The following is an 18,441-nucleotide window of genomic DNA, read 5'->3' as shown; positions in this document are numbered from 1 at the left end:
ATGCAGACATGAGAGACATGAGGGCATCATCCCTCATGCTCAGATTGCAAAGTTGGGCACAGGTATCCTGCGTGCTGGTCAGACAGCTTGGATACAGCCATCTCAGGAGGGTGCTGCTGCTGTAAAATAACCGTGTCTGCCTATATGGAGACAAAGTCACCTCCTGCGGGGATTTGTGATCAGTTTGCTACACTCTAGCTGCTCATCAATCTTTTGGGTACATCCAGCCTTGGGGCAGGAAAACTTTCTCATCTTCTGGGCACCGCTCCCATTTACGGGCCATTAAACCACCTCCTGATAAGATGTGGAGAGCATTCTTTATAGAAAGTACAGCCCTATTTGCCAAGACTCAGAAAAATGTCCAGTACCACTTTTCAAATAAACCAGGAGGTGTTTCTGACCTGATCTGCCCCATGGACTCCACACATTCTGCTGAATACCATGCCTGCCTCTGAAAAACTCACTCTGGACAGGAGAGCTACGAGTGCAGCTGATACAAGCACCCAGTGTCCAATCTTTGCCTGACACTGCCTGGAAGTAAAAAACAAAAAAAAGGAGGGAACATAAGTGCACCACACTGAATTTCACTAAAGTGAAGGAAATGTAAGGGTATTGAAAACTTTTTTTTTTTTTGGTAGGCTTTTGGTTTGTTTGGGTTGCCATAGTATTCAAGGGATTCAAGGAAACCTGGTCTTGCAGGCAGAGATGGAAAGAAGCTATTGAACTGCTCCATCCCAATAAAACCTGCCCTTGCACAAAGCTTTCTGAGGCATGACTAAGTTATAGCAAAGTGGGAAGCCTGTGACAGTAAGGGCTGCCTGAGCATGCTGAGAGGAAGATGGTTGCTTTGTTGGGAGGTTGCTTTTTTGGGACGAGCATGTATCTCACAACTAATTTCTCCTGTCATCAAGGTAATAAAAAGTCATATCTGACTATTGACTTCAGAGATGCAGGATCCTCCCATCTCTTCCCCAAACACCCTGCAAATGCTACATCCACTGTGCTCACACTGAGTCCACACTGCTCCCGTGCTGACTTGCACTCTGGCCCTGGGTTAGAGCCAAACAACTGCAGCTTGAAGTGGAAAACTCCACGGTAGAGCAAAAGCATAAAATCAGAATTCACCCCCCAGTGCCTCTTGCAGCTTGTTTTGTAGTGAAAGGACGGAGACACCTCACGCTGCAGCTGATCTTGGCTAACAGAAGCTGTCTCAGCGGGTCTGCCAGCAGCCACTGGCCCTCACTCAGCAGGAGAGAGCCCGAGCTCCCCGGGCGCGGACGGTTCGGCACAAAGAAGTGTTCCCAGCTCAGCTCCTCTGGCATCACACCTCTCCTCAGGTTTTAAATACAAGGGGGAAAAATTCCTTACAAACCCCTGATTCTGTCAATGCCCTGAACATAGGCCTGAAATGCTCTTTCTGGCATTTCAGTGTCTTTAGATGGAAAAGAGAGAGCTCAGGACTGCACGCACCATCTCTTTCAGAGCCTGCTTGGCTGATGGGTCCCCTCTTGTGGTACCTGCTGGCTGCAGGAGGATGCTGAGCCCTGAGCTGCAGCAGAGCCTGGGCCAGCGGCTGTGTGCATGCAGGGTGAGCAGGGGCCTCCCTGCCCCAGGAAGCTCAGCCGTGTTTTAAAGGGATTAGACGGGCATAGATGGCAAGAAGGATTTTCATAACAAAAGACTGAATAGATGCAAGTTTGCAAGCAGCAATAGCTCTCTGCTTTATGGGAAAGTTACACTAGATACAAAGAAACCGCAGGAAGAAATCTTATCCCACCCTGCCAGCTGCTGTGGGGCTTGCAGCATCCTCAGGAACAGCTCAGACCTGCTGGTCCAGGCAGGGAGCCCTCCCTAGGTAAAGGCAGAACAGAAGGTCATGCCCTAGCTGCCCCATTCATGTAAATGAAGAGTCAGTTCAGACTGTTCTGAAAGAAATACTCCGATTTTGGACATTTTTCATCTTTTTTTTTTTCTTTTCTGTTTTGTTTTTTTCTGTTTCTTTGGCTTTTGTTTTTGTTTGTTTGTTTTGTTTTGTTTAAAATTTACCATTTCAATAAAATCATTTATGGGTTTTTTGGGCTTTAACCTGGCTGTGGGTAACTTTGACACCCAGCTACACAACTGTCAATGCCTAAGCAGGCAACAGCTCTGAAAGTGGTGGGAAAAATGTGAAGGCAACCCCAATATCAGCAGGTTTGCTTCTGGGAACAAAGATGCCAAAGCATCTGTGCCTGTACAGGGCTGAACAACTTTCTGCTGATGTCCTCTCTGTTTGTCTCTATCAAGCTGTCTTAGGAAATGCAAGAGCAGGGAGCCGCTGCTTGCTCACTCAGGGCTGTAGCTCAGGGGAAGAAAAAGCACTCTGATTTCTTCCATCTGGTTGGCTGTGTGGGAAACAAGATCTTACCTGCTAGCATCAGAGGAAATGCTGGCTGCAGCCAACTGCTTCCAGCACATGACCCCTGGCCCTGCCATTATTCCTATTCCTAACCTGGGGCACACCTTTCTACCCCACTGCTGAGCCTGAGCAGCTATTTGGAAAAAAGAAATCAAGTAAAACAAGTGTAGGAAGAAGCAAGCATTTCTGAAGCAAAGAATAACAGAGCAGTACCCTAGAAACTGTTTTTATAACATTAATGATTGTTGAGGAAGTGTGTGTGACTTGGAGCAGAAATCCATTCCCTAGTGAGTGCCATCTCTTCCAGGTTCCCCACCAAGAGCACTTTTCCCTACTAATATTTTTGGACAAGAAATCAATTTAGGAGGCAGCCAAGGGTTAGAACTCCTTGGAAACTAGACACAGTAGTACTATTATTTAAATCTCTCACACATCTCTTTATCACAGCTCAGTGCCTGCTATGGAGAAAAATCCAACTTCTGCTTCTCATTCTAGTTCCAAAACAGGTATGTTAGCTGGGTCTGATGATCCAAGTACTGGTAGTAGTACCAGCATCTGTTGCTGCTGTTACCAACATTCATAAAAGGTCTTTTGCCTGTCCTTGAAGGCAGTTTGAGAGTGAAACTCTTTCCAGCACTGAAAATGGTGTCCTCTCCATTTCACAGTTGTGTCACATTCCTGCACTGGTCAGATGATGGCCCAGGAGAGGTAAGAGCCAGATCAGACAGACTTCTCTGTCCCCTGGAGTCAGCCAGGGATAAGGTTTGACTGGGTGCTATAAAAAATGTATTGGAAGACATGTGGCTGAGCTGACATCTCTGCTCACTTGTGGGATTTCATGGCACAGCACATCAGGCTGCATTTCTCTGTGCAGGGCTGCTCTTATCCTGTGCTGGTATCTCCCTGGCTTTGCCAGTGAGCCCTCACAATTGAGATTTTAGCTGTGGACATGCACAGTCTAAACCATGTCGTGTTCTATCCTGTGTGTCTTGCTAGATGCTCAGTTGCTGTGCTCAGTGAGCTCCAGTGAAAGATCCTGGTTGGATTCTCAGGCTCTAATTAAGTGAGATTTCATTAAGAATTTAAACATTTTTAGCAAGGTGGGAAAAAAGTCCTTTTTCATCATCTAAGATTAAATTCTCTCCTTCAAGTCAGCCAGCCAAGACACTTCCAGCAGGGTGCTGAGTCACACAGCTGAAGATGGAACCACCTTGTCCTTGCAGGAATGAGTGTAATATCATCTGGGTTTTGAGGCCTGAGCTGAAGCAGCACCTGTGACATACTGACAAGCTGAGTCACTGAGCCAGAGGGGAAGAGGCCTTGGACACAGCAAGCACACAATCCAGCAATCCAGTCCAGAGCCTAGAGCCTGAAAGGCAGCACACACACAGAGCTCCTTCAGCAGCTCCTGTACAAGCAGGCTTAAACCTGCTGCTGACAGTTATTTTCATTCTCACAGATAAATGTAAGCTGTGGGTATGGCAGAGCAGTATTTGGTATAAATCAGTTGATTGAAACTCAGCCAACTTGTGTCAGGGCTGAAATAAACCTGAAAGATTTCATCGCAAACATTTTATTTTTATTTTAGAAATGCTAAAATAATTAAAAGGAGAGCAAGTCTCAACACCAAAGAGAAAAGCTTCTCTTCCAGAGAGACTGGTCGCAGGCACAGGACAGGCTGGCAGGATGGCAGTGCCAAGGGGGATGCTGCCAGGGGTGCTGCAGGCTTGTTCCTGGCTCTGCTGCCCTCCCCTCTCCAGCACTTTGCTCAAGTGTCCCCCAAGTGTTTCTTCTGCTCCTCACTGCACGTGGCTTTGGCTCTTCCCTAACAGGCAAGGAGGTACCAGCTCCTCTCCCTCTGAGCTCCTGTCTCCAGAAGTAGATTACATTTGAAGAAATGAAAGGGTTATCCATTTCAAAGTCCCCCAACAACAATCTAAAGGTGAAAAGGCCTGAAAGTATTGCTCATCATGCCACTGCATGGGGGAGGTAAGGTTTTACATTGCTGTTGAGGGAGGAGTTTTAGTCCCCACACACGCTGCAAAAACCCAGCATGGATAAAGGAACACCATTTTGCTTTGCTCCGCTCTGCCTGGATGACAGGTATCTGATGTGCTGGTATCTCCCATCACTGGAAAAAGCAATTTCCATTCTGTGAGCTGACTGACATGCACTAGCAGAAAGTGACCTATACCCCAGGAGTGCACACTTCTGTCTTTTTGCAATGGAAGGAGCCTGAAAACCTTCCTTGAAGAACAATATCTGGAATTAGGCAAGGCTGTAGTAGGTAAGACCTGGCTGAGGGGGAACGCAGATCCATGAAAAGTCCATCCAGCAGTGTCTGGTGGCTGTGTATCCCCTAGGATTCCTGACCTTCCCCCCACAGCTGTGTGTAAGCTATCAACTCTGCCATGGTGAGCTGCTGGGCTGAGAGATGCTGAACAACATCTGATTCAGCTCAGCATGAAGCTCATTCAGCTCAGGCTGGTATAGACATGTCCTCTCCACAGAACTGATGCTCACAGGGACAGCCAAAAGCCCTTCCAGAGATACAGCCCTTCCAGGCATCCATTTACCATCTTTGTGTGTTTTAGGGCAGAAACTCTGCCTGAGTCACCTCTCAGCAGGGTTTATCTGAAAGCAGGATGTCAGGGACTTGGGTCATGCCCTTTTGGAAAAGTGGAGAGCCCCTTGAGAAGGTTATCCTGCAGATCTGTTCTCACTCACCTGCTCAACTGGCATAGTGGCCTTGCCTTCCCCACAGGAAGCCTTTCCACTGAAGAGAAAACTCAATGCTGCTTTCTGAATCCCACAGAGTGAAAGATAAATCCATCTGCAGGGAAAAAAAAAATATATAAAAAATAAAGTGTGCAAGTTCTGCAGACAGTTTTTATAGGCACCTGACATCAGTTGCCCACATCTGTCCTGCCTGCAGCTGCTGCCAGAAGTTTTTTGCCATTCCCATATCTGTCCTGGAAGAAGATGTCTCTCTGCTGTTTGGAGATTGTGGGCACCAGCAGCAGCTTGAGAACAGTCTTGGACCTCAGGAGCTTCAGCTTTACCTGGGTACTGCATCAGGCTGTCACCATAAGGAAGTCAGAGCCACCTGGCTGGGTTTCTCCTGCACTGGGCTGCACACACAGCACAAAGCTGACAAATTCAACCAACAGCTTCTCAGGGACTCAGCTTTATCTAGTGCCAGTGGTCATGGAACGGCCTACATACACCCTTTCATCTTCTAGTTAGAAACAAAACAGGAAAATTATCCTTCTTCTTACCCTGACTCCCATAAGAAAAGGGGTAAAGGAGAGCAGAGATTCCTGAAGCTTATGGAGAGGGTTAAATATTGTCACAGACTGACCAAGCATTGTATTCAGCCATACCTGCTCTCCCTCCAGTGTTCCTAACAGCACTGGTCAAATCCATGGTGCTCATATCTCCCATGGGCATATTTTGCAGCAGAGTTTTGATTCCATGAAGTGGGTGTTAGCTTCATCCAGTGTGAATAATTTTGGAGGTGGGACTGCGGGTTCCCTCCTCTGCCCTGATTTGGAGATGCCCTGAGGCAGACAAACCTATACACTCACACAGAGGCAGCAGGGGGACTGGGGACAGAATTTTGAAGCCTGTGTCTGTTCTCCTGATGCTGAAGGAGCCAGTTCTAGCTAGCAGAGCACAGTGCTTTCCTCATGCAGCAGAGCAAGATGTGTTTAGATCCCAGAGGTCCTTTCAATTTTTCTTGCAAGTGAAATCAAATGCTTTGCAACTTACTTCATGAGGGAACAGAATCTGACATGCTGCATCTCTCCCTAAAACCAACATGATCCTACTACAGTGGAAGTTTGGGGGATTAGCAGCACTTAATCACACAGTTCTTTGAGTAGTATAAATCTTCCTTGTACTCAGGCTGAAGAGTCACAAGTTAATGACAAATATTTGTTCTGTCTAATGTGTGTACCAAGGGAGGAGTGCCCAGCTGCTTCCAGCTTTCCTCCTCCATCCCTCTGACAGCTTCAACATCACCAGCAAAGTGGACACAGAAATAAAATCCATGCTGATTTTTGGACAGGCAGGCAATACAGGCTTGTAATGTGAGAACATGCACTTTATTTTTAAGTACAGCGAAGACCTTGGGCACACCTTGTTGCAGATGGAGTGATGCACTTCACTTGAAACAAAGTATCAATATTCTTATTGATATAAAACATGAGTTTTAAAACATTTGATAGTAAATGCAACAGTGATTTAATGAATTTGATGGCAAGGTGCACTTGGTGATTTGCTGCATAGGGGGCAGAGTAACACAAAACTGTCAGGGAGACTCTCCCTTTGAGTCCTGAGGTTCAGAAAGCCCCTCTTGCATTCTAAACTCCTACTTTGAGGAGAGTTTAGGGATGGCTGGATCCAGACTTAGTCTCAAAATTGATCAATTATTTATATGTAAAGGATTTTACATGTACGATCAATCCCTTTAATCACTTAGCTAAGATTTCAAAGTTTCAGAAAATCTAAAAAGAAAACATTTAGGTCTTTCCACTAGGTTGCCTTTCCTGTATATTGCTATTATTCTACTTCTTTCCTCCAGGACCCCACCCCCACAAGGGTCATTGCTCAAATTCCCTGGGAGCCAGGACCAGCCTCACAGGCTCCCACTGCTTCACCTCACTCCTCAGCTGTCAAGGACCTTGAGCACTCTCCTCTGCCTCCCAGGCTGTCCCAAAAATGGCTCCTACTCCTCCTTGTCCTCCTCCTCATCATCATGTGCTCACCCCTCTCCTTCATCTGTAAAGACAGATATAGCCTGTGTCTTCTTTTGCCAAAGCCTGTGAGGGCTGGATCATCCTGCCCTTCTCTGGTCTGTTCCCACTAAGGAATCAGATGAAAAAGAAGTTTCTGCTTTTCTTGTGTAGCTTTCAGATTAGGAGAAGTTTCAACACAGTAGATCACAGGTGCAAACACTGTGAGGACACTGGAAAGCCTGACTGGCCAGCTGGTCCCACCCTGCCAGGCACAGCCAGAGTGATCACCAGCTAATGGAACAAGATGCATTTGCAGCCCTGGGGCTTCAGACTGAAACACCACGGTCCAGAGAGGTGACCAGACCCCAGGCTCCCAGGGATCTATGGTGGCAGGGGAACAGCATGAAAAGAATCCCAGAGGAGGCTTTTCAGTAGCAGTGTCACCCTGCTGAGTGCCACCAGTGTGCTGCTGAGCCGTGTGCCCTCCCAGCTGCCCGCTGAGCTGGGAGGGCAGAGATGGTCTCGTGTGGCCCTGCTGGGACCCCTGCAGCAGCACCTGGCTGTGCAGCCACCTCCCAACCCCACCCCAGCGTGTCCACAGCACCCTTAAATGTGGGCCTAGGCCCATCATTTACACCTTTGGGTTTCAGGGGCTGTGTGGTTTCAGTATTTTGTTTGCTTTGCCTTTTTTTTTTTTTTTTCCAGTGGTGAATGAGCAGTTCTTTATGCTGTAATTTGGGGACAGTTGAACATCTACAGCCTTGCTCTGCCAAGACAGACATGTATTATCAGTGCTCTCATTGCAGCTTGTGTGTGCATGGTCTGTGGTATCATGGGGTCCTGATCCACGTGAGGACCAGTGAGCTGCTGCAGTATGAATGATAATGGGTGCAGGTGATATATAAGGTTCAGAACAATTCATGTCTTTGAAAGTTCAGGATTGATGCTGCTCCTATACAGAGAATAAATGATCTATGTAAACTTTATCCTCAGTTTTCCATTAACTTACATTTGGTAATGTTTCTGCTCCGTGTAAGTAAAACTGATAAAAACTCATGAAAAGATAATGAGTATAATATACACACTGTTGTGGATATCTAAGGTTTAACACCTTTGAATATTGGTGCCAGGATTTAGACCCTTTTTAATGACTCTTTTTGTAAGGCCACACTTATAAAATCTGTGATTTAGAAAACGTTTTACAGGCAAATTATTAAATTTAAAAATTTTTAAAAACCAAAAAAAACACAAAACCAAAAAAAAAAAAAACAACAAAACAAAAAAAAAACCCCATCCTTCTAAAGATCTTCATTGGATACTCTTCATTGGATAGTCTGAGAGATCAAACAGTTATTCAAATGTTGTTATAATTGTATAAAAAGGTAGAGCAACTCTAGCATGATTAATTTTTCATGTATTGAGTAGAAGGGGATAATTAGAGTGTGCTTCATACGATTGACTGCAATGGCTTTCTAATTAAGTAGATGACTTCAGAGCTAATGAGATTCAAAATTAATTTTTACATATGAATTTGTCCAGACCTATTTTAAGAACCATGAAGACAGATTGGTCAGAAGCTTTCTTTTGATGTCAATCAGACTGCTATTTTGGAAATGGGCGTTTTATCACCAGGGTGGTTCTTTTGCAGAGGCTTCTGCCTCTACCTGGTGGCTGGAAGATGAATTGCATGATTCCCAGGGGTGGTTTTGGTTGAAGGCGGGCAGTATTTTTGAATATGAATATATATAAACATGAAAAGCACCCTAAGGTTTTATGATTTGAGGACTTACCTTTTTTCCCCACCCCACAGCTGGGTCAAGTAACTATTGGAAAGGACTGGTCATGTGAATAAATAAGGTACATTCATCTCAGCATCAGCAGTCATGGCTCACATAAGATTCCTTTGAAACCATCAACAAACTGGTGTTAACAGAAAAGCAAAACCCAAAAGATACAGTCTATTCTATTTTCAAAAGGCATTGGGTAAATCCTGCAACAGCAACTTGTGAAATAGCTGCCAGGGATTAAGAGAGAGGGTTTTCATGTGAGCAAGCAATTGGCAAAACCCAGGAATACACCAGCATTACTCACAGGGAAGGGGAGTCCCAGCTGGAGTCTGACATATGCTGCAGCTCCTCTGAGCAGCCAGTTTCTACAAAACCCACAAAGGAAGGTTTAATAGACCTATTATGGGAATAATAGACCTTCTGGGATATTCAGTAAAGTCAGTCAACTATATGCAACTGTCCAAAATAACAAGGACAAAAGTTATTTCAGCAGTTGCAGAAGGGTTTCAGAATACACAGAAACTGGACAATAAAGTGGCAGATGAAACTGCAGATAAAAAACAGAATAGTTTAAGTCAAACCTGTTAGCAAACCCAGTTGTAGCCTCCAGTGCGCAGAGATAAAACCTGAACAAGCTATTGCCAATCAAAACAAGATACACAGTTCTGGGCCAACATTTCAAGGCAAATATAAATGTGAAAATATGTTACAGAAAAAAACTGTTGCCATTAGCCCTGAAAATAAATAACTGGGGGGTGGGAACTGTGTGCATGAAGTCTTGAGCAGGATGGAGAAAGGGAGCAGAGAACATTGTCTGAGGGTGTTTGCAACCCTGAGCAGGTGGCAGATGCTACAGGGAAGGAAGAGGAGGGCTTCTCACACAATGAGTGCTGAAGTTCCACAGCAGTTTGTGGGAGGATGCCAAAGTTTGCACAGTTCAGAAAGCAATCAGCCAAATTCCTGGAAGAAAAATTCATTTGTCACTATTGAAAATGAAGGTGTTATTTCTGGTCAGGAAGTCTTTGGACCACAAATAGTTGCAGTCTGCAAGCACTTCTGTGAAGCACCAGCACTTTCTTGTCATCTCCTTTTGTTCTGTCTGCAGGACCTGTCACTGCCAGAGACAGGGAAACAAGCCAGGAAGCTCTTTGGTCTGCTTATTCTTGATTTTTTGTTGTCATTTATATCCATTACATTTCACATTTGAAGAAAAACACCAAAGGTTACTGAGCATTTGCTGGAACACATCTCATCTCCCACTAGATGACATTTCAAACCTCAGCAAGAATCATCTACAGTGTCTATAACAGGAATGGAGACAGCTAGCCAGAAAAGCCTCAACTAAATGTGAAAGAGGACAAAAATCCTGTACAGTACTAAGTCCACAGTGTACAACAAGTGATACACTGAGCAACTGCAACAAATTCCCATGTAGGTGTACTTAGGAAATCTGTATAGCATGTATAGCTCACCTTAATTCTGGTGTACTCTTGTTTTGACTTTGCAACGGCAATAAAGTTCATTTAATTTGGTCTCTGGTGTTTTTGTGTGAATAATTAGTAGAAATAATTTTTAAAATCACCAAGACTTTGCATTTGTACTGTACACACTTACAGTTTGGGATGATTTTCCCTCATCAGACCCAGCATGGCTCAAGCTGCCCTCTTCCTGTGGGTGTAGGCAAAGCCTGCCCAGGACGTGGAAATGACCCATTAGAAGGTTTAGTCTGCCTACACCTTTCATTCAGACTGTGTCTCAGGGCAGCCAGTGCTCCCACAGCCCTGAAAGCCTGATCAGGGTCCATGGTGAGCACTGGTGCTCCACAGGCTCAGCCCAGGAGGTGCTGGGCACCCCTGCCATGGCCCCCCACCTGTGGGCATGGGTTTCACTGCACAGCCAGCCTCCAGCAGCACCAAGAGCAAGAGAACAGGTCTGCGTGGCTGTCAGGTAACTCAACAGCACCAGAGGAACCCTTGCAATGACACTGCTAGTTACAGGAATGCAGAGGCAATCCAACCCAAGCAAAGAAACTGGGCTCAGACCTGCCAGCAGACACCATGCCAGCTGTGACTATCACATCCCAGCATATCTCAATTAGCAAAACTGTCAGTGGATAATAGAACAACCTAGATGAGCAGCACCAGTGAGGGCTGCCAGGAAGGTGCACCCAGCCCTCCATGCGCCAGCTGCTTCTGATCCACCACTGTAGCACTGCAAGCTCATGTCGCAAGCAGCTCCAGTTGCTGGGATTCAGACTCCTAGGGAGAGGGGAAAACCACAGAAAAATGCTTCATTAGGAGCAGCCATATCTCGTGGATCACCCTGCCATCCCCTCAGCACACCCAGAGAAGCCTGTGTACCTGGAGATGAAGTGCAGTGACAGCCCTGACACTGGGCAGCTCTTCCAGCAGCTCCAGGTTCCACCAGCTCAGTGTTACAGGAGGATGGGATGGCTTGGCACAGGCTGACTGCAGCCCATGACAACCATCCTGAGAAGTTCAGTACCAGGTAGAAAGCCTGCCAAATTGTGAGACTATTGTGATTTTTCACTTTGCAGCCACTTTCTACTGCAGCATTGTATCTCACTAAGTCCTAAGATATTGGTTTCAGATGGGGCCAGAAGAAAGGGAACACTAACTGATGCTCTCTCCTGGCAGTTTCATCCCTCTGTTCTGTTCTGCCTCAGTAATTTACCTGGCTCTATCTTCCTTGCCCTGTTTTATCCTGCTTTTTTTCCCATTGTTTTTTGACGTGTTTGAACCACAGATTAGCTGAATTTGGAAAGGACCTCCAGAAGTATCTGGTCCAAGCCTCTGGTCAAAAAAGGTCATCTACAGCTGGTTGTCCAGGCCCATAGTCAGATGGCCTTTGAGTATCTCCAAGGAGAGAGATTCCACAAGATGGAGACTCCTGGGCAGCCTGTGCCAGTGCTCAGTCACCCTCTCAGTGAGAAGGTGTTTCCTTGATGTTCAGAGGGAACCTCCTGAGTTTCAGCTTGTGCCCATTGCCTCTGGTCCTGTCACTGGGTACTGCTGAGAAGAGTCCAGCTCCATCCTCTCTGTGCACCCTCCCTTCAGGTGTCTGTACAACCTGATGAGATCCCCTGAGCCTTCTCTTCTCTTCTCTTCTCTTCTCTTCTCTTCTCTTCTCTTCTCTTCTCTTCTCTTCTCTTCTCTTCTCTTCTCTTCTCTTCTCTTCTCTTCTCTTCTCTTCTCTTCTCTTCTCTTCTCTTCTCTTCTCTTCTCTTCTCTTCTCTTCTCTCTCTTCTCTTCTCTTCGTCCCAGCTCACTCAGCCTTTCCTCATGGGAGCAATGCTCCAGCCCTTTCGCTGTCTCCACAGCCTTTCTCTGGGCTGTCTCCAGCACATCCACGTGTCTCCTGTACAGGGGAGTGCAGAACTGGAGCCAGCACTCCAGGTTTGGCTCCCCAGTGCTGAGCAGAGGGGCAGGATCCTCCTGACATCCTCCTCCTGGGAATACTTTGCCTGGGAGGACACCAATAGCTCTGTTTGCACTCCATGCTCAATACCAGGGAGCAACACTGCAGAACTCACCTGAGAAGAGATGTTTCATTGAAAGAAACAGCCACCAAGTTCCTACCAATGGATTAGGAACGCTAACCACTTCTCTATTTTAGAAAAAAAAGCTGCCTTGAGGCTGAACAAACCATCTGATCAAAAGTTACAGTATGTGAAAAAATCAGCAACTTTCCAAGACAGCCTTACCTCAATCTGCAAAATGGGTGGATATGGGGATTTTTGAAAGAATTTTGAATGAGTTAGAGATGGGATTTTTGAATTTTTTGATGTTGTGATTTATTTTTCTTATCTTCTACATAGGTAGGAAGGGTGAGTTCAGTTTACATCTTTATTGTATGGTTCAGAAGGTCACAAGACTACAGGTTGAGGTCATGGGTTAGGACAGGAAGCAATCTTGGCTGCAGAACAGTAAAACACTGATACAGGGTGATATGCCTTCAGCAATCCAAATATTCACACATCTCTGGCATCTGCAGGTTTATGCAGCATGCAGTTGGGTGAGAAAGCAAAGAAAGAATATGAGAATTTCCTCTTCCAAACAAGACCAAAGGTTTCCCTTCATCCCCTTTCCTAAGAAACAGCCCATTAGCACCCAGTGATATCTACCCATGAGAAGTCCAGCATCCCAGCACTCCCAGCACTCCCAGCACTCCCAGCACTCCAGCACTATGCCCCATGACTACCCCAGGACTATTCTCTGTCCCAGTCTGTGCTGACAGCATGTTCTCTTGGCTAAAATTTTCAGAATAAGCCAATTTTGACAACCTTTTTCATCAGTGACAGTGGCAGTTGTGGGAATACTTTTACTTCTCAGTCTCTCAGCCTCCTCATAGTTCAGAAAATATTTCATTTTCTCCACTGTGGGTGGAAATGGAGATCAGCACTTTCTAATGTTAGAGCAATGCTCTCTGCATGAGTAGCAGAGTCCCAGTGTTTCACCCACAGTCTGCAAAACCCAAGGGCTCCCTGCATTTCTCTGACATGACATGGCAGAAGGTGCAACCAACTGTAGAGGCAGCAGCTAAGGGTGATGCTGCACACTCCAGTAGGAATGGTTAGAGATATTCCCAGAGGATTTTTTTTACCTGAAAATATGTTTTGGGCCCCTTAGGACAATGAAATCATCAAAATGGCATTTATAGCTGAAGGTCAGGTCAGGAATTATAGAATCATCAAGGCTGGAAGAGACCTTTTAGATCATCAAGTCCAGCTGTCAGCCCAGTACTACCCCTGTACCCCAAAACTACTGAAGTGCTCAGGAGAAGCAGGCAGGGTGGCAGTGGGGCTTTCTGGCTCTGCAGAGCCCTGTGAAACCATTCCTGTGGCATAGCTGATGGTGGGATTTGACTCCAAAGCTGCTCTCTGGAAACCATCTTGTGTGACTCTTGTTTCTTTGAGGGCTGTGAGACCCATGTCTGTGGGTACAGGGAAAATCAGCCTGGCAGCAGAGATGGAGATGGAGCACGTGCCTGACAGCCCAGTGAGCTTCCCATTCCCCCAGCCTGTGTAACCAGGGATAATTTTTGTCCTTTCTCCTGACTACAGTGTTCAGGCTAGAATATCTGAAGATAAGGATGTTTTGGGGCATGCCAGATAGAAGAGGAAATTACTGCAGGCTGTAACTAAGCAGGAAAGAGGGTCTCTTGTATCCAACCACGTGGCACATCCTCCCACAGCCACGGTGGTGCTGCCAGGGAGGCTGCTGTGTGCTGGGGGGTTCCAGTCACTGCAAATAAGCTTCACCAATTGTACTTAAAAAGCAGAATTTGGACTGCTTCCCAGATTATAATTACCTATATATAAATACAATGATAATTATGCTACCTGAGAGAGACCTCAGAGCACAAAGCTGACAAGTGATGACAACTAAATTCATTAAGAGTGCAAATGCTCTTCCTCTCCTTTATGAAACAGCACTGAGTGATCTCTGAAGAAATCCAGCAACCAGAGTCTGTTAGTAAGTGGTGAGCCTGGTGAGCCTGGTGAAAGCTGCTGGAGAGGCAGGACAAGGAACCGTGGTGCACAGCAGCAAGCAGAGCAGCAGAAAATAGAACAGCTAAGATACTAGATTTTGAAAATGCAATGTGTTTCATACACTTGGAGTGAAATCTGTCTTTCAGCTTGTTTAAACTGGGAAATAAATCAGGGCAGGGGCCATTTTTCATCACAGAGGCCAGCTGGTATGGCATGGCTTCTCCCAGAGAGCAGCCCTTTTACCTTTCCCAACACACACAGGGTAGCTCCGTCCAAATTTCTCACAGGACATTGTCCCAAGGGCTGTGCAAAGCCCAGCCTGGCATGGGCTGACCATGAGCCTCAAGGAGGTGAGCTGGCACAGGCAAAGCTCAGCCTGGGAGCTCAGCAGCAGTGCAGTGCACACAATCCAGGCCTGATCCCTCTGGAAGCCTGCAGATGGACATGGTGTCTCTGTGTACCTGTCCCAGAGCCAGAGAGAGCCTGAACTGGGGCCCAGCACAGTATTAGTGAGGATTTTAAAAGTGGTCTTTCAAGCACTTCCTATTTTTCCACATTCAGAGTTGCCAAGCCTTAGGGATGCCGATGAATGCTCAGAAATATGTTACAAAATGCATTTATGAGAAAAAATTACTATTTCTAGGTCTCCTGGGAAAAGATGAAAAGAGGTTATGGTGCAGAGTGTGGTTCCAGGGCAGGACTAGAAAACAAGACTCTCTTTTCCATTGAATTTTAGGTATGAAATAAAACTACGAAAGGGGGGGACATAACAATAGTCATAATATCTCGCATATAAATCCTACAGTGCTTAGGAGAGGTGCTAAATGCTGACTTCACCTTCTCTTGCTCAAACAGCCACATCATTATCTGAGCAGCCTGTTATGCTGACTTCATATTCCCACATTAAGCATTTCAGTTAAAACTTTTATTTTTCCAACAGGGCAACTAATTCCCTGCCTGCAAGTGTTTCATTAGAGCTGTGTGTTTCCTTCCCTAAGAGGCTGAAATCCCTTGTCTTTGAAAGCAATTGAACTTCTAGAAAATGAACAGGTTAAACCAAAGTCACAGTGTCCTTGTTTTACTCCACCTTCATGCCCATCCACCAGAAGCTCTTTGAATAGTCTTTGATACGTTGTTGAAAGAAATTTCCTCCATTCTTTTCTTCTGAAATTGTTGCTGTGTCCAACAAGCCCATGACAAGCTCATGAAAAACAGGCTACAGAGTCCTACTGCCAGCAAGGAGCCCAGCAGGAAGGTGGCTGGGTGTGTAGGTGCTACAAAAATAACCAGCACTGTCTAATCTAATGGCATCAGATCTAACCAGCTTCTGGAGAAGAGTCTCTTGGTGCTGAGCAAGTAGGCAATATAATGGCAGATGATGCTTGGTATTGATAATGACAAAATAACAGAGATTGGAGGAAAAAGCCTAATCCTGTCAATATATAAATCATAAAAAGTTCAGAAAATGTTAGATCACTCCAGAAAAAGAAATATTTTGGAGGCATTAAAATCCCTAGAAAAGAGTATTTCAATATGAAATGGGTGTCTAAATATTAGAGAGAGTTGAAGGAAACACTAGGGGAGAAGCTGGAGCAGACTGGATTCTAACATCATATTGTAAACATCCACCTGTAGGTACTGAGGAGTAGCTGCTGATGTGATGGTGGTACAAGAACAGTATCCCCATATTCCCATGAAAAGCAGAGCATGCCTACCCCAAGGCAGTGCAGCCCTGCAGACTTCTCCACAGCCAGAAAAATCTCTATCAGTACCTGAACTCCAGCACTTAATCTGCTCATCTTCTGTGTCCTCCTCTTGCTCCTCACAGCCCTTGTAGCACCACAGAAATTGCTCCCTGGTGACCACATCAGGCTGTTTGTGACGTGTTGTGTTTAGTCCCAAACCCATCACTCAGTCAAGCTAGAATGTCTACCAAGACAGTGTTTCCCTTTTGGACTCTTTTCTTATTAACTAGTCCCCTAATTCCCTGATTAAGCAACAGGAGCTGGCAAAGTGAGGAAATCTGTCCTACTGCCCCTTTATTTTGATGAGCTGACCGCAAACTTTCAGCAAACTCTTGGGCAAAGCCACAGAGCTGACTTTTAAATCTGTTTGTACATCATAAGGTGAGACCCTGTGAGAAAAGAAAGGGCAAATCCTGCAAAACCCACAGTAAAAAGTAATTTCCAAGTGTTTGCTTTTCACTCAGTACCTCAGTTAATGTATAGGCAAGATATGCAAAGTACAGAAAAACACATCAATGTGCAGGCTGGGGCTTTCCCCTCTGTTTATTTGAACTGGATGATTAGTCTCACATTTTATTTATTAGTTTGTTACAGTATGCATTACAGAGCTTGTTATTATGTAGGACTATGTTTCTGTTAATTATTCTCCATATCACTTTCTTCATAAGTAACAATCAAGCCTTATTCAGCTTTTATTTGTTCTTGGCCACTGTACAATTTTTGAACATGAAATTTGCTTTTCTATTGGTTTATTTGTCGTTTTGCATGTTGTAACTAGTGGAGCCTTTAGCTAAAATGGGGAGGGAGAAAATACCCAAACCAATTTAGAGTGAGGAAACTCACAGGCAGTGTTTGAGTAGGGTGGGGCTGAGCTCCTTAGGGTAAATTATAAATGGATGGTATGAAGTCTAAAGAAATAAACAAGTTCCAACATCGAATCGCTGCTGTATCCACTGAGGATTTTAAAAGAGGCAACAGTATGATTTGCCACAACAAACACCAAGAGAGCTCAAAACTGTTCCTACCCTTTCTGAAAAGAAAAGCTGCATACAGCCAAGAAGCCTTGAACAAAATTCCTGCAATAAGGATCCCAGGATTTTGAAATCCATTCTTGGCTTTAAAAAGAATGAATGTTAGCAATAAAAGTATTTTCTGGAACTATTCCAAACCTGTGTGGTTCCTGCAGTAGGGGAAGGATCAAATTTCACCATATGGAGATTGAACTAATTCTTCTATTTCTAAAATAAACTCAGATTCAATGTGGAAACATAAATTACTTTTGCTCATTTGACCATTCTTGGGCTGGTCATGGAACAGATTCGCGTGGGGACTGGAAGTCCAAATGCCAGTTCACAGGGAAATTTCTCATGCTTTCTTTCTGTAGTGATTGGAGAAATAGCCTAAAATCCTGGGTTTATCCAAATTAAATTCACTGCATTGATCCTGCCAGCTCCTGTCCTCAGACTAGCTTGCACACTGTGGCAGCATGAGGTCTCCTGGAGGAGCTCTGAGCAGAGATCCTCTCTGTGGTCCCTGTCCAGGAGAGCCGGGGCTGGCATGGCCCTGACAGACCAGGGCTCCCACCTGCCTCCTGCCACAGGCAGGGAGAACCTTCCAAACTGAGGAATTCCTCTTTTGTCCCCTTTCATTTTTTTATTAGGCTTTGTCTGGGATCACAGAAGGTTGCTCTCTGCTGATGGGCAGTCCCAGACAATGAAGACACCCAGCCATGAGGGTAGCATGTTACAGCAACCAGCACAGGTACTCTAAAAACCAGCAAGTTATTTGTTATTTGGGTTTGGTTTGTTTTGGGTTTTTTTCATGTTTAATGTACTGTTAGTTTAGTTGAAATAACAGGTAATAAATAACATTCCCCTCCAAAATCCATTATTATTCACTTCTAATGTGCGGCACAAAACATCCAGTTTCTTTCAAGTTGCTGGAAAATTGTAAGGTTGTGGAATAAGTTGTGGTTAAAGGTTGTTTTATTACTACCTGTTGTGGTTTCTTAGATTATTTTCTCAAAGTGTTACTTTAGCAGGAATAGATCATTGGTGCATTTGTGAAGTGAATAAATGCAGTTATGAAGATGTGATACATATATCAATTTATGTAAACACTATGTATATAGAGATCTTATACAAGATAGAGGTTGTGCTGCATGGATACATAAAATTGAGGATAAATTTTCTTCTTCCCCCAAGCAAGAGTTTAGAAGACAAAACTCCTGGTTTGGAGGGGTGGGGTACATACTGCATAT

This window comes from Passer domesticus, chromosome 5 (assembly GCF_036417665.1).
Source record: "Passer domesticus isolate bPasDom1 chromosome 5, bPasDom1.hap1, whole genome shotgun sequence".
NCBI classification, from domain to species: domain Eukaryota; kingdom Metazoa; phylum Chordata; class Aves; order Passeriformes; family Passeridae; genus Passer; species Passer domesticus.
Note: the sequence above shows the minus strand (reverse complement) of the source record.